The following is a 13,036-nucleotide window of genomic DNA, read 5'->3' on the forward strand; positions in this document are numbered from 1 at the left end:
AAGTCTCCAGTCAAGACTTCAATTAATTTGCTGCAATAACTTATGATTCCCTTCTCAGAGTTAACTTCCTGTTTCTCTTGAATTGCAGGCAGACATGCAAGGTGGACAAGGAGATCAGTGGAGTTGAGTTCACTCGGATCAATAGTCCTAGCTCTGATGGTTGCAATGGATCCACTTGGTTCCAAAAGCCCATCTGCAATCTGGTAGCTTAATTTGAAGTGTATTTTCCCAGAGTAATGATGTGAGGCATTAGGTTCCACAACCAGCCCAAGGAATCCTATTACTCTTACTACTTACGAAGGGTAATTTAGTATGAATAGTGCTAGAAAATCCAGCCAGCATTTGTAATGATCTTTGTATAGGATGTGTTTAGACTCTTCATTTAGGGAGCCAGCAATACATTTAGGGAATGAAATTAGGGACCACACTTCTCTCCAACCTTCACTTGCTGTCTATGAGAGTCATGATGCATTCATTCTCCACCTCAGCAGGAAGTGGCTCCTCTGGAGCAGACAGAGAATGAGAATGAAAATGAGAAATCAGGGGCAACAAGGAGCCCTGGAAGATAAGAACCATCTTCAGGGTAACTAACCTCTGAACTTAGTCTGGCTTTCTCGAGGTTCCCAGGGCTTCATCTACAGCATGCTACAAACTGCTGTTATTATTGTTTATTTCCAATTAGATCATGTGATACTTACCATGTTTCCCCGAAAATAAGACCTAGTTGGACCATAAGTCCTAATGCATCTTTTGGAGCAAAAATCAACATGAGACCCGGTCTTATTTTAATATAATATAAGACCCGGTCTTTATAATATAATATAATATAATATAATATAATATAATATAATATAATATAATATAATATAATATATGACAAGGCCTTATATTACTTTTTACTCCAAAAGATACATTAGAGCTGATGGTCCAGCTAGGTCTTATTTTCGGGGAAAGACAGTATTAAATGATGAGTTCCTAGAAGACTGATCCTTGATAAACCCTTTATCATGACTGTCTAGCCACATTGTCTGTCATGGACTAGAGGCTATATAATTCTTGAAATGAAATTTCTCCAATTTCTAACCACTCCTGACCCATGAAGGAGAATTGTGTAATTTGATAGATGCTCCTCTACCCCTTTTGTCTGTCACTGAAGGAAGAATTCAGCTTTTTTGATGCATCTTGTGAATTTCACTGCAAACCATTAAATAAAAATAGAACATTTAATTCAATCCATAACCTGTAGGGAAAGACAAGCCATAAATCTGATAGGTGCTTGTTTGTGTAGACCTTGGCCTTGTAAGGGGAGGGGCAACAATATTTAACAAGAAAATCTTCAGCCTGTGGTTGATTGAATCATAGACCAGTCAGTCAAGTGACTCACAATGGTGGATCCCTGTTGGGTTTCCAGAGTACACTCACTGTCAGACTGTGCACTCCATGCCTTGGTGTGTCTGAGATTCTGCTGTGTCTTTTCAGTTACTATCCCAACTCTTATTTCTTTTTTTGAGCTATGATGTCTGGGATTCAGTTTCTTGAGACAAAAATATCTTGACCAAGACAACCCTTGAGCTAGGGTTGTTGTTCAAGACAATGGGTCTTTAAAGATGGAAAGAAGTCCCAAAACAAAACAAACAAAAACACAGCGCTGTCTTCTACATTTCAGAGGAAAACCCTATACAGGCCTTTATAAGGATATGAGGAGGAGATCAGGGCTCTGAGGTCTGTTGGTACCTTTAAGAAGTAAGTAGTGGGGAGTGCTGAGGTAAAACAGAAAGAAACCTTAATTTGTAGTGTTTGCTGATTTTTCAAGTATAAATACTCCAACTATGATGATTTAAAGCTACTAATAGTTTAACAACCAATTTACAAAATTTCTGTAAATTTAACAACAGATTATTGCAAGTGTACTACAGATGGACTAGGGGTTGGAAAGAGAAAGATCCTCAAGGGTTTTCTCCCTTCTGTTTCTTCATTTCTCAGTTTGACCTGAGTGGTGAGAAGTAGGATCTCAGTCAGAGGAGAATGAGTTATCTAAAAAGTGAGTAGGAATGAAATAGCAGATAACTACTGGTAGAGAAAGACAGTGTCCTGTCAGTAGAGAAGGTGAATAGAATATTTATTCTAAGTAAAGAAGGTTAGTGGTATAAGGAGAAGAGACATTAGCTCTTTATCTTATTCTTGGTAGAGCCAAGAAATAAACTTGAGAAATAAACATGGCATACCAGTGGGCCCCTACTTAAAGTATTTATCCCTTTTGTACATTTTAGCCACTAGAGGCTTGATTGGGTTGATCATTTCTACTTGTAATGTGTTACAGGCCAGTAGTTAGAACAATTCCGGAAGTACTCATGTTGTGTTCTGAAGGAGTTCAGGACATACCACCCCCAAAATATGCTGCTTCGGTATATTAATTATTTTGAGCTGAAGGCATTTGAAAAATAGCAAATGTGGGGAGATGTTTCTCCAAACTCCCCTTATCTTCTTAAAGACAGAGCCTCCCAAAGGCTGTCATAAATCCCCTCTGGGAGTTTCACTGACCAGGGCAGATTGGCTCTTATCAGAAGAGAGGAGTTTAAGGGTGGCTGGTTAGTTCAGTTGGTTAGAGCATGGTGCTAATAACTCCAAGATTGTTGGTTCGATCCCTGCATGGGCCACTGAGCTGTACCCTCCTGGAGAGAGAGAGAGAGAGAGAGAGAGAGAGAGAGAGAGAGAGAGAGAGACAGACAGACTAAAGTGGATACCACACACAACAAACTTTGTCACAAACTACCAAACCTCCCATCTAGTCTTGTAAGGGTCCATTCATCTTTCCTAAAAATCATTTCCTGTCCTTTAAGTGGCCTCCATCACTCCCCTCTCGCTATTAAGACAGTGTACAAGCTCTCAGATATCACCGTTTGGGGGATATTCACTTTTTAACCCCTGTGATGCCTCTCTACACATAATACTAAAAGTTAATAAATCTGTAAGCTTTTTGCCCTGCTGATCTACCAGTTATCAGTTTATTTCATAGGCTCACCTTTGGGCCTTGGAGGGTGGAGGGAAAATACTCCCTCCCCTACAGTTCTGTAGGAATGATTTTCCCACTTGCCCACTTTGTGTGAATAGAACCCTCTGCAACTATACAACATGGGAGCCCTGTGTATAAATAACATAGAAGAATGACACCTATTGGTTGTCTACACCTTGATGTTACTCATCTGATCCATTTTCTCATCTTAACGATTTTAACCTGTGTGAAATGGAGTTTTCATTGATGGATGAGGAAGATGGTTTTTAGAAGGAATACAAAGAACACCAGCATAGATCAATTTCTTTGTCTTGACTTCCATTATTGAAAACATTCTAATTGAAGTTTTAGTTTTAGAACAGGTTTAGAGATACAGAAAAGCTGCCAAGGTATTGCAGAGAGTTTCCCTATATCCCACACCCAGCTTCGCCTATTCTTAGCATTTCACATTAATATGGTACATTTGTCAGAATTAGTGAACCATTGTTAATATATTATCAACTGAAGTCCATACTTTCTTTAGATTTCTTTAGTTTTTCCCTAATGTCTTTTCTTTTGTTTCAAGAACCCCATCCAGGGAACCACATTACATTCAATCATCATGTCTTACGACATGTCTTACGAGGCTTCTCTTGGCTGTGATAGTTCCCAAATTTTCCTCTTTTTTTTGATGATCTCGACAGTTTTGAGGAGTATTGGTCAGTTATTTTGTAGAATATCCCTCAATTGAGATTTGTCTCATGTTTTTCTCGTGACTGGACTAGAGTTATGGGTTTTGAGGGGAAGACTGCTGAGGGGAAGTGGCATGTTCGTTGTATCATATCAAGGTACTAACAACATAACTTGTCACTGTGCATGTTAACCTAGACCACCTGGCTGAGGAAGTATTCGTCAAGTTTCTCCACTATAATGTTACTCTTCATTTTGACTGCTACTTTTTTATTCTGGGGATCTCTGACTGCAAGGGATGCCATATGTTTCCTGATATGCTCAATAGTCTAACCTCTGTATTGAAGCTACTTTACTCGGGATAGAGTTCTTATGCCTGGCTGACCATAAAAGTGACATTGCAGTTTTAAAAACACACATTCCTGGGTCCCACTCCCTGAAAATTCTAATTCGTTTGGACAGGGTGGCCCTGGGCAGTAACACACATTATTAACAAGCACAGGTAATTCTAATCCACTGGTCTCAGAAAACAAAACCTAAACTGTAAAGGGAAATTAAGAACTTCTGGGTATACTCAAAAGTTGCCATTTCCATGTACATATGTGATGCTGAAGTAGAGGAAAATTTCCTTTGGAGTTGCCCTTTTCGGCATCATCCCAGGGCATAACATGCAATTAGTATCTAACCCAGTGCTTTCCTCTGGTTAAAAGTATTATACTTTCGTACCCTCACTGGATGGTCAGGGCCACTTTCCAATGTGCTGTGATAGCATTTTGTTAAAACCAACATCTTACATTCATGCAACTATTTGTGGGCTCATACAACAAAAATAGATGAAGAAATATATCCTATATTGCAGTGGGAAGAAAAATATTATTATTAAAGTAAAACCTCCACAAACTAGCCACATTTTTATCCTGTAAGGATAGCAGAATTCACCTCATGGAGTTTTATTCTTTGGTTTAGAAAAACTGTATACTGGGCCCTTTGGTTATAAAACAAAACGACTTGGGCCAGTCTGGATTAGAGAGAAAGTAACAAACGGAACTGAACTGCTCTTCATGACAAATTAAAATGTGTCGTCTCTGGGGATGGAGAGAATGACGTGAGATGGCAACTGCTATGTGGCTTTCCTTTGACCAGGCTCCAAAATGAGTAGGTTAGAGATTTCTGGAACTTAGGGAAGACAGGGAGAGAAGGGCTGAAGTGTCGGGATGGAAAAATGGGAGGTTAGAGGAGATAGCAAGACATTCCCTGGAGCAGGAAATAGTGGATTGACTTTAATATCCATTCTGTCTGATTCTGCCCATTGCAAATTACTCTTTTTAACAGATAAAAGATAAATTGAGACAGATTTAATAGTTTAAGAGTTGATTTGAGCAAAAATCGATTCATGTTGGGTGGCAACCAATCTAGCAGACAAAAAGGAGCTCTGAGGGACTGTACAAAATGAAAGACAGAACAAGGCGGTTACACTAGGCAAAACAAGTGGGTAGGTTATTGCAAGGTTACTTTCCTTTAGGGCATGATGGTAGGGGCCTATCAGACAGATTACCTCACTCGTGCTGATCAGGCGATTCCTGATTGACTGTTTCAAGTTTCCAGTTCTGGGAGAGTTGAAACTGTAACTAAGTTAAATCTCGATTTGGTGATGGAGGGCTTAGCACAAATGACTCTATTTGGGAGTTCGTGTCTTGTTTTTAACAGTTTAATCCTTCACACACTGCAGCCTTGTGTTAGTGGGTCACATTTTGGAGCTTAGGAACAAGGCAGATCAGACACCTCAAGCAACGTAAGGAGGTGGACTCAGAAGGCCAGACATGCTAGAGGAGCTGGTAGGAGCACGGTTTGGCCTGAGACTCCTCAGAACAAGAAGTGAACTGCTGGAATCACAACGCTTGTATACATGGGCTCTGTTATTTGATCTGTAGTCATTTAATGACTGAAAGACTTAAGGACTTACATTACTCAAAGATACCCTAAAGAGTCTCAAGTCTTCCTGCAGATCTGAAAGAGGAATCTCCAAGGAAACTTTGATAACAGATGGCTATCTCCTTACAATTTTCTCCCTGATTGTATTTGCCAAGTTCTCTGTGATTCTTATTGTCAACACAGTGTTGAATTTTCAAATGAAATGAATAGTATTTCATCATTTATGATTTTGTTCAACTTTATCTAATCTAAACACAAAGTAGATATTTCTTTTGTTTTCTATTGCTGACAGCAAATTTCTCTTGCACGGACATATTTCGTCACACAGACAAAAGAAGTTGAGGGAAGTGTGCTCATTTAAGTTGAGGAGGATGGATAGAACGCCTGCTGTAATGTAAGAAACCAAGAAAAATTGCAAGGCAACAGAAACCAATCTACAAGCTGGCAAAAATAAGACATAAGCATGAAAATATAGATAATTCTTCCTTTAACCTTAGTGCTATCTATTATTTGAAAATAGTGAACAGCAGGAGAGGAAAATTTGTTTTTTGATCCTCTGGGAAATTTTAATGAGGCCTTTTATGTGTGGGTTTGTGTGTTCATGGGGGAAAGGGACAATGGACAAAGGAGAACATTATATTAAAATAATTTCTTATAGACTGGTTGCTCTATTATTTCTAGCTTTGATAGCTGGAGTGGAGGCTGGTGAGAATTTTGCAAGGGTAAAGTGTTTTATGGATAGCGATATTCTAAAAAAATCAATGCTTTCATTATTGTTTTAATGTTTATCTCTCTGGGTTATATATTAGTTTTCTATTGCTGTTGGAACCAATTATCACAAACTTAGTGTCTTAAAACAACACAAATTCATTGTTTTACAGTTTGGAGGTTAGAAATGTGACATGACATGGGTCACACTGGGCAAAAATCAAGGTGGCCATAGGGCAGGGTTCCTTTCTGGAAACCATTGAGAAGAATCTATTTCCTTGTATTTTTTCAGCTTTGAGAGGACACACATTTTTTGGCTCATGGTCTTTTCCTCCATCTTCAAAGCAATCACCTGATTCCTTTTTCTGTAGTCAGAGCTCCCTCTGGTTCCATCTGGGAAAGGTTCTCCACTTTGCGTGGACCTATGAGATTAGATTGGGCCTACCCAAATAATCCAGAATAATCTCCTCATTTCAAAATCACTGATGTAATCATACCTGTAAAGTTTCTTTGCTAGATAAGGTAACATGTTAACAGGTTCTGGGGATTATGACATGGACATCATTGAATGGGTGTTATTCTTCCAACCACAGATAAACTATAGATTCCGTGTTTCAACTCATCCATTTTCTCACCAGAGTGGCGAAGAGTCACTGAATAAATTTTTTAATGTGAAGTTGTAGAGAAGCTTGTAGCAAATTAAAATTTTATGATTCCTTGTCTCCAATGAAAAAAAGTTAAGGATTAAGTCAAATTGACATCTACCTCCACTAGTTATTCAAATTGTCTCATTTGATAGCCTCAGGATGTAACTGATGTTGAATAATTTGATTCTTCATTTGAATCTTTTCCTTGATTTACTCATTTTTATAATTGTTCTTATCTACTTCAGTTTGAAATATACACAATGGTCATGACTAGTTTCCTGTGAAAAGAATTGGTTTGTTTTTTCAACCCATCACTGAAAGATACCTTGTTGAGCTATCAGACTAACAAATATCATAGAAGATGCATTTGTGGTAAGATCTTCCCAGATTTAGAAAATCATGACAGCCAGCAACCTCAGGAGAGGAAAAGTTGGTTTAGAGGCAGGAAATTAGGGACTCTCTTTAGAGAAAGAAAGGGTCAACTAATAATCTAGATCAACACTATCCAAATAGAAATATAATGTGAACACACATGTAATTTTAAAGTCTTCAGCTGCCACATTAAAGTAAAAAGGAACAGGTGAAATCACTGTTTAAAATATATCCAAAATTTTTAATATCTCATCAATAATTTCTTATGTTGAAATTACTGATATTTAAAAATAAAATTTTTTTGTATTACAGGTTTGGGATCTGGTGTGTATGTTACATGTGGAGAACATCTGATTTCAGACCAGCTACATTTCAAGTGCTCACTGGCCCCATGTCGCTGTTAGAGACTACTTCAGTGGACAGAGCCAAGATGCTTCTTTTACTTAAGCATCTACTTTTAGGGACCTTATCCATTGAGTCCTTCACAGCATCCTGTACTCTTATATTCAAAAGCGTGACTCCCTTACAGCATATGGTAGTCACTTCTGTCTATCTCAACAGCTTGGTCCATGGGACCCTTCTCCCTTAGCCAACATCCACTAGCGAGACAGGAAAACTAGCACTCACCTCCCCAGTCTTCTTTGCAATTGCGGGTGGCCATTTGACATTGTTCCAATCAATGAGAGATCAGAAGAATTATGATTAAGGGTCTTGGAGCTGGTGCTGTCCCTTCTTCCTTGTAGGGGCACTGAACGGAACCATAGCAGCCCAAAGAATCCCCAAGACACATGCCCTGACACCATTAAATAACCGAACCAATGCTCACAGCCACCTACGCCCAGGTTTTTTCTGATTAAAATAAAAAAATCAATCCTTATTTATTTAAGCCACTGGCATTGGATTTCTCTTTGACTGGCATTTTGTTTCATCCCCAAGTGATGCAAACTGCTTTCTGGATTCTGCTTTGCACAAATGGCAATCCTCCTTTACCTCCTGATGTCCTCCAGTTCTGACTACGAGGGGCACTAGAAAGAGAGTGAGAAGAGAAAGGAAAAAAGACTCCCCTTTTCTCTTTTTACTCCAAGCAAGATCGTCCTGAAATACCTAGCGGGGGTTTCTATTTTCTGACTGGACCGTGATGTATTAACCCCCCTGCAGTCTCTTCTCCACATGGCAGGCAGAATAATTTTAAAACATAGGTCCCATCATATCTGAAATGGCATCCGGTGTCAATACAGATAAAAGCCAAAGTCCTGCTCTAGCCTATGGGTCCTGCGTCCTGTGGCTTTGTGCTACTTATCTGACCTTTCATACTACCATTCTCTCCTTGCTCACTCAGTTGCAACCACTCCACTCCTTAGTCTTCCAAGTCAAACCAGCCTGACAGACTCTCCCCTCAGGAACTCTGTTCGGGCTTCTCCCTCTGCCTGGAATAGTCAGTCTTTTCCCAGATACTCACCTGGCTCCATCCCTCTCTTGCTTCAGCTCTCTGCTCAGATGTCATCTGATCAACAAGGACTTCCCTCAGTACTCATAAAAACACACATCTCTTTATCACTGTCGATCTGCTCCCTGTGCTCCATTTTTCCCCCCGGAACTTTTTTCCCACCTGATGTTTTACATGCTTGGTCTTTTATTTATTATTCACTCCCCCCAACTAGAATAAAACTCCATAGGGTAGGCACTTTGGCTATTTCATTCTTTGCCTTATCCCCATCACCTGGAACAGTTCCTGAGCTAGGAATCACAGGAAAAGGATCAGGTGGGAACTGCAGGCAGATGATATAGTTTTGAATGTGGTGATTTTTGAGTTGCATATTGAATATTCCTGTGGACGTGTCCAGCTGACCACTGGGGCCAGATTAGTCTGGAGCTAATGGGAGAGATGTAGTTAGTCGAATTAGATTTGATTAAAGCCATAGGTTGACAGGCTAACATCCAGGAAGAGTTTACAGAAAGAGGAAAGTCAGGATGAAATTGCACAAGACACAAATATCAAAGTGAGATACAAGATGAGCTTTGCAAGATATTTAGTGTCAGAATGGAGGGAATACTCCCTCTGGAAAGGTGAGGAAATGCCTTGGCAAAGTCAAAAGACATCCCAATTAAAACAGCCCTCTTGGTTTGGTAACTAAGGAAGCTTTGTCAATGTTGATGAGAGCTTTTGTGGAGTGATCAAACGAGCATTTTTTGGAAAGCCAGGTTGTCATGAATTGAGGAGTAAACAAGAGATGGGGGAGTATACACTTCTCTTTCAAGAAGAATCTCTTTGTAAGGAGGAGAGATGTCCTGACTAAAGGAGAGATTGAGCCAACAGAAAATTGCTTCTTTTAAAGATAAAATATTTGGATATGCCACACAGCACTGGAAATGAGCAATTGTCACTGAGGTCAGGGCTGACTCTGGATCATGCACTATACATGGGGACCATTTCCAGACTCAAAAAGCACATCTGGGTCCAGAGAGGTGTCTTTGCTGAATTATTGGCACCAGAGATGATAGGAAAAGCCTTTTGCTGAAGTGTTCTTTTGAGACAAGTGTTCAAAGTTCCTTTGGACCCTTTTGCTGTTCGAGGCAGGGCTGACCCCTGACCCACTTGTTGCTATTCAATTTTGCAAGCCTGGCACCTAAAGAACTTGCAAAAATTCATATCTTCCTCTTTTTGTGTCCTCCCTACACGCCCCAGGCCACATATTTAAACAAGATCTTTGGAATGAACAGGTTAGTATTACTCAGAGTCCTCCAAGATAAATAAGCAAACGAAGTTCTAATAATTACCAGAGTGAGGTTAATAACATTTTTAAAGGAATGAACTTTGTTTTGTTTTTAAATATTGGGTACCCTTATCCAATTTCAGCCTCGGTAACTGTTTAATTTTTTTTGAGGGTGTGTTGATATGCATTGATACATACTAGTACACCATGAGTGCATAATAATTTCACAGACCTCTGGTGGTAAGAAATGTCTCTGTATAATGTATTGTGTATTATATTATGTTGTGCATATAATGTGTAGTGATCTGAAGCCGGAGGACTTGTGAGTGTGGTTAAAATCAGTCTGAGTGTTTGGCCCACAGTTACTTCTTGGGTTCTAGCAACCACACCCTGTGTGTGTTGGCATAAGAATACAGAGTGTGTATTCACAATCTTACTGGTATGTCAGCAATTACATAACAGAGCTCTACTTTCACTGAAAGTAATAGCAATAATAATTCCTTCGGAGAGCTGTGCTAGAAATGACCAGAAACCAACTTTAAACAAATTCTGAAGCAATCCCTAGTAGAAAGTGTATTAGTTTCAGATGACTGCCGTAACAAATTACGGCAAATTAGGTGGCTTTAAACACCAGAAATATAGTCTCTTACAAGTTATGGAGGTCAGAAGTCTGAAATCAAGGTGTTAATGAGGTTGGTTCTTTCTGGAGGCTCTGAAGGAGAATCTGTTCCATGTCTCTCTCTTAGCTTCTGGTGTTTGCCAACAAGACTTAGCATTCCTTGGCTGGCAACTGGATCACTCCAGTCTCTGCCTCCATCATCTGCCGGTATTCTTCCTGGGTGTCTCTGAGTCCCCTATGTCTTCACATAGTCTTCTGATAAGGACAACAGTCATTGGAATTAGGGCCCATCCCAATCCAGTATGACCTCATCTTAATTCGATTACATCCACAAAGACCCTGTTTCCACTTGTGCCAGAGGTTAGGACTCTAACATACCTTTTGGGGGGACTCGATTCAACCAACAGAAGGTTATTGAGAAATAGGTATTTAGATGAGTTCAGCAGTAAAGTCCACACTTAGCATGCATGAAGTAAATCTGATGTACTGAGTAACAAATTATGACTTTTGTATATTCAAGCTTTGGTCAAAGCTGGGACCTCTCTGGGAAAATTAAAAATCCCACAGATTTCTTATATCCTGAATTTTTTGGTAGTGGAAAACAGATGAACTTACTCTGTCTAGCATCAATAGTACTTTCCCCCTCTTCAAAATTGGGCAACTCTGGCCTGTAAACTGGACAGCCCAGTGGAAACAACTCTTAAAATTCCTCAAACCCCAGAAAAGCTGTCAAAACTGTTGTAATTTTTAATATACTGTACCTTGGGAGGGCAGCATCTCTTTAATTAGAATATCCAACTCTCAGGCTGCTCTTTTATGTGCATCAAGGCTACAAAGGCATTTTCTTGATGACCCCCTTCCCCCGCCCCATGGTACCCGGACTCTCCAGAATTTGTATAGCTTATTTTAGGAAATTTGCCTGACCTCAGGCTTTTGTATTTATGGGACTTGCAGATGAATAGTATTAAGGTCTTTAAAAATAAACTGATTTTTGTTTTCTTTTCTCCCAATTAGAATGATTTGGCTCTCAGAGTTATACATTACATTAAGTTTCCTTTGGCTTCATTTTGTTTCAGAATTTTTAAAACTCTTGTATTATTGTACATCTGTGTTATTATTTTCTTTGGATTCAAAGAGGTCACAGCAGACAGAACTCTTTCCTGAACTGAATTTCTAACACTAGGGACTTGCATGTTTTGTAGCTGGCTAGAACTAATCATTTTCATTGTACCAGCTATCATAAATAATTCAGTCTGCTAAATTCCAGTACATTGTCAGAATGGGTGAGACGTCCCTTGAAAGGAGAATTTTCAATATCAGTCTTCTTCCCTCTATAGCAGTGTTCAGAAATCCTAATTAAAACATTTTGGGAAGCAGACAAAATTGGTAAGTAGTGGAATTAGACAGTGCTTTCCACATTCCCATTTCATACTGATCTGCATTTAGATGGAAGTGAAGACTCCGTTTGTATTTCCTGAAGTCCTGGTGTGTGCAGAGCAATGCATTGGAGACTGTGGAACTGACAGAGGATCTAGGCTCTGAAGTATCCCTGTCCTCTGGGATCTTATTGCTTCAACTCCCAAGAATTGGAAGTTGACCAATTATAGGAATAGCAGAACGCTGGGAATTGTATTAGTTTCCCTTTGCTGCTATAACAAAGTACCACACATTTAGAGGATTAAAACAACACAAATTTATTATCTTATGATTCTGGAGGTGAGAAGTCTCATTGGGCTTAACTGAGAGTATTGGCATGGCTGGATTCTTTTTGGATTCTATAGGAAAGTCTGTTTTCTTGCCCCTTTCCAATTTCGGGATCCTGCATTCCTTGGCTCATGTACCCCTTCCCTCTTCAAAGCCAGCAATGGCTGGCCAAGTCTTTCTCATAACTTATCACCTTGACATTGATTTCTTCTGGCTCCTTCTTCCACTTTTAATGACTCTTGTGATTACACTGGGCCAACCCAGATAATCCAGGGTAATCTTACTTTGAGACCAGATGATTAGCAACCTTAGTTCCATCTGAAACTTTAATTCCTCTTGCCATGTAATTGACATATTCACAGATTCCAAGGATAAGAAAGTGGACATCTTTGGGGGACCATTCTTCAGCCTACCACAGGGAACAAAACATACGCCAACGCTCAGTTATATGTCCTTTTCTGATCAAAAAGGTAGGAAGGTTTGTCTGGAATTGTCCTGCTAAGTAAACACACTGTACCGAATCATTCTAGCCCTGGGTAGAGTGAGGGACAACTCAAATATCAAACTAGGTCAGTTTTTGCTTTCTTTTCTCCACCATCCCTCCTACATCTGAACAGAGAATTGTACTAGTCTTTTCTTTCAGCTGGTCAACCTTTGA

Source organism: Rhinolophus hipposideros (assembly GCF_964194185.1).
Source record: "Rhinolophus hipposideros genome assembly, chromosome: 2".
NCBI lineage: Eukaryota > Metazoa > Chordata > Mammalia > Chiroptera > Rhinolophidae > Rhinolophus > Rhinolophus hipposideros.